The following is a 4,443-nucleotide window of genomic DNA, read 5'->3' on the forward strand; positions in this document are numbered from 1 at the left end:
TGGAAACAAAAGTCAACTTTTATTGATAACAAATCAAAGTCTTACATAGGTTTTACAAACCAAAAGTTAAACCTCTCAGTGTTGTGCTTACTTACAAACTCAAAAGCTAAACAAACTATATACAAAACTAAGTGACCATGAAACATAACTTCATTTCTACAAGCTTCCAAATATACAACACATCTTAAAAGTAAACACGCCACCACACTATGCGTCGCTTCCTGAAAGGTGGAAAAGAAAATACATAAGCCAAAGTCGTGTGAATGATTAATACTTAACTCTCATGCCTTCCATGGACAATGCAAAATAATTTGATAGTATCTCAAAACAAAGAACTCAAATCCATAAGCCAAATATAATGCACATTCCGCTATTCAAAATTCAAAAGCTACCAGGCGTCCCCGGTAGTGGATAAGCCAGATGTCTACGCATTATCCCAAAACACACACCAACCTCAAACACCCTTGCTAGCCATTAAGTCATCCCCTAGCAAGACCGGACGTTGGGAATGCTATTAAATAGATTCGCAAATATTTTACAAATAGGTCCCACCTTCCATTGTTATTCCATAGAGTACATAATTTATAAAACTTGTTCAAATAAGCTCGTTAAGGAAAACAAGCTCAAAACCATGTATTTAAGTATTAAATCATTCACCTCGTGTCCACGTGTCACCAGAACCTCCTAAGATAATTAAGCAACAAAACATGATTAGAGGATGACAAACAAGCCTATTTTTAATGAACATAAGGTCCTAAGGTAAACATATGAAGTTAGACAGCTAGCCTCAAGAAAATAGTCACAGGATCTCCAGTTCCATCCACTTTAACGCAAAAATTGACTTTGCACAATAATAACTAATGCACAAACTCTACATACTTTTTAAGGTCTATGAATCTAGTTTCAAAATCAGAAAACGGTTCACTATTTCGTCACTCGAGCTCAAAATTATAGCCGTTTCCCTAATACGTGTCTGTGCAGTCAGCACAGTCCGAAATTGCACGCTGCAAGGTTACGAATTTTTACATAATTCAATACTTCGAATCTGATCCCGAAATTTTTACCATAGATAAAGAACTCATAGAGGAACTCTCAATAAAAATCTCATAATTTTTGGAGTTTAGGAACTGCCCAACAAAAATCCCCAAAATCAGGATACACATAAGGTTTCCAATTCTGCAGATTTCTAAATTAAGTAATTTATGTTCTAAGCACTTAAACTACACAAATTCAAGACATTCAAGAGAAAATTCATTCAACTCCACATCAAAACCTAGCTTCTAATTCAATTAAACTTGAAATCAATCAACTAGGACATGGAATTTAGCATACGAACATAGATTCAAGTAAGAGATGCAAGAATTACCAAGCTATGAACTTCAATCCAAGGCAAATAAGGTTTTCCCTAATTTTCCCTTCTTCTTCTTCTTTCTTCTTGTTGTTCGGTGTTCTCTCTCTCTCTCAAAAAGGTGGTCGATAGGAACAAGAATAGAAGTACGTAGAAACTCTGTTTTGTTTTGCTAGACTAATAGGAAAGTTATTGAGTGTGTGTGTGCAAATAAGACAAGTATTTAACTCACCCAATTAGCCCAAGTATAAGACATAATTAACTTTAAGCACTATTAAAGACGAGGGGTATTACAATTAATTTTTGGTGGATATAATGTGAGGATAAAAGAGTGGATATGTATATAAGGGAAATATGAGATCGATGGTTTGTTTGAGTAAATTATAAAAGAACGGATATGTATATGCTTGGTTTATTTTGGGGTCAATATGGGTCGGAGGATATAGAATTAAGAGAGCGGATATAATAACACCACCTCTCCCCCATTCTTATTATATTTGCCTATGGCAGATATAATATTCGAGTGACAAACACCCGGATATAAGCACTTCAAATATACTATCTAGGGTGATAACATATCTGCCTCTTATATCCCGTTGACGAATGGGCTGTTAGAGTTTATAGTATTTGGATATCAATTCTACTAAATAGCACAGCTGCTTCGCAACTTCTTCCATATGCAATTTCCGACATCTGACAGTTAAATCAATTTATTGCTTGTTTAACTTTTATTTAATTTTAATATGTTATTTGTCTCATTCGTGTGCAGTATGTCCTTTTTGAGTTGTATTAGATGTTGTTGTACTAATATCGTTCATTATTAATGTATTTCTTGCCTTTTCACCCGAAAAAAACTAAAACTGTACAGTATAAAATTACTTTGTATTAATCATTACCTATAAAACCCATATCAAAACTATAATTATTTAGTAGCATTATAGTATTTCCATTAGTCATTGTCCAATGAATGCAGTCACCGTTAAGTTCATAACCCGTATACACATCTGACATCTCCATTCTCGACCATATGTAGCATGGGAGTGACTCTCGCACTCTCTAAATTGTTAACCACATTTTTTTTATATAACAGAGGAGTAATTTTCCCAATTCTCAAACATGGAGTTGATTTCCGCACTTTCTAAACTATATTAACTTTGGAGAATGCAAAAATCAATATGGAGTTGATTTTTGTGCGGTTAACATTTTGGGGAGCGCAAAAATCACTCTCGTATCGACTTTCTTTTAAATGTTTATTTGGTTTTTAATTAAGAGAATCCATCTGGTGGAGATAATACAAGTAATCTCTGCGTCACAATAAAATAACTATGAAAGTACAGAGTAACGTACAAAAATAAAAGCGGATCAAAAAAAAAAAACGCACAAAAAAAAAACTTGAAAATGACAACTCCTTAGGGGGACCCACTCATGATTAATGGGCCCGCCGGGAAATGTGCTAAGATTCCAGGATCAGTCTGATGACGGTTTGTCTATTTGTTCTGGACAAATCCAGCAATGCAAAGAGAAATGTACGGTGGCGATGGCACCACTCGAATTCACTTGCTGTACTCGTGTTCGTACCTGATACCTGTCACTTTAGAGTACCGTTGCATGTGGTGTGGCTCGGTTACTTGGGAAAGCCCGTCACCGAGTTCGAGTCCGCTCGCGGACCGTCCGAGTTTAGCCTTCGTTTTTTTTTCTTTTTTGTTCAAACGGAAATAAATTTAGCCTTCGTTTGTGGTATCGAAAGATATCCAAAAAATGAGTAATAGTAGTAACTTGTTTTTTTGTTTTCATTTCAAAGCACGTCTTCTTGTGGGACCCGCCCCATACTTCCGGTCTGTAATGATTCGAGTCAGCTGACCTACTTGCTTTTAACCTAATCACATGGCTCGAAAGATTAATCTTCGGTTATACAGTAGCGTAGTTGCTCGCAATCGTTAATATATTACTTTACTTTCCTATGTCCCACCGATGTAAAATGTTACACCTACATTTATCGTATTGAATTGATTTTTCGTTGTCTCCCACTCCAAAATTTATTTTAGAATTATTGAACGGTTCAGATTATCTATACGGGATCTAGAATAAGCTCTGCGTGCCGATCTTTTCATCGTCGGTGTACAGATGGTCGATTCCCATTGAAGGGCTCGAGATTTATATATCCCCTCCCGGCTCCATCAAGTTCTTAGTCATATGGAGTAACTGTTTTGCTCCATGAAAGAGTTTTCTTTTTGATGTTAGTGAGATTGCTACACCACGTTGTACAGCCCACCATCTTGTTTAAACAAATAAACTCGTTCCTTGAGATTTTTTTTTTTTTTTTTTTTTACTGTTTTCTATTTCAATTTTGTTCTTATGTTGGTTGCGTGAAGATAAAATAAGAAATGCATGTCACAATCTCCATCAATTCGAACACTGACATTATATCGATAGTTTTCCATATCACGTAAATTCTATGTTCCATGTTTTTATCTGCGGACAAAGAAACCAACCACAGATATGTTCACGACCACACGCTTAAGAGTTAAGAAAAGAGATACTATTTAGATGCAACGATTATGTGCAATGCTCTTGACTCTTCTCACAGAATAGAACCCATCGCATTACGTGAGGAGCCCTGAGATTTGACGGCAGACTTAAAAAGCCACCTATAGACGCTTTACGCCCAATCATTCCGGATAACGCTTGCATCCTCTATCTTATCATGAGGCATTACGAATATCCATTATATCCGAATTGTTTTTCCTGAAGGAATCTCAAAAAATTACTCTAGCTACTTGACAAGAACAAGCCCTTGTCAAATATTAGATTCATCACCCATCAATTCTCATCGATCTGCATGAATTAATTAGTACTTGGAAAATTGCATTTCGTCCGACACATCCAAAGTTTCCTACTTGAATATATAGACTAGACCTAGCAGTTGGGGGACCGAGACACTAAACCATTTTATAGCAGAAGTACTGCCTATTATTAGCATTATAAATTATTAGTAGGTGAAGGCTCGGAAAATTATTCAATACTCTCGGAATATATGAACAGTATACTCTCCCCTCTCATATAACATGTGGGGTCCACACGGAAAATACAATTTT

General features: G+C 35.9%; 1 long non-coding RNA gene across 1 annotated transcript; it reads right to left on the reverse strand.

The window, feature by feature from the left end:
• Positions 1–2,118, reverse strand: LOC131321642 (uncharacterized). The gene is made up of 2 exons (XR_009198596.1): positions 1,367–2,118; positions 1–221 (listed from the first exon to the last, which is right to left on the reverse strand). It is a non-coding gene; the product is annotated as an uncharacterized LOC131321642 (long non-coding RNA).
• Between the last annotated feature and the right edge of the window lie 2,325 nt (positions 2,119–4,443).

The sequence above is a fragment of the Rhododendron vialii genome, chromosome 4a (genome assembly GCF_030253575.1).
Source record: "Rhododendron vialii isolate Sample 1 chromosome 4a, ASM3025357v1".
Lineage (NCBI taxonomy): Eukaryota > Viridiplantae > Streptophyta > Magnoliopsida > Ericales > Ericaceae > Rhododendron > Rhododendron vialii.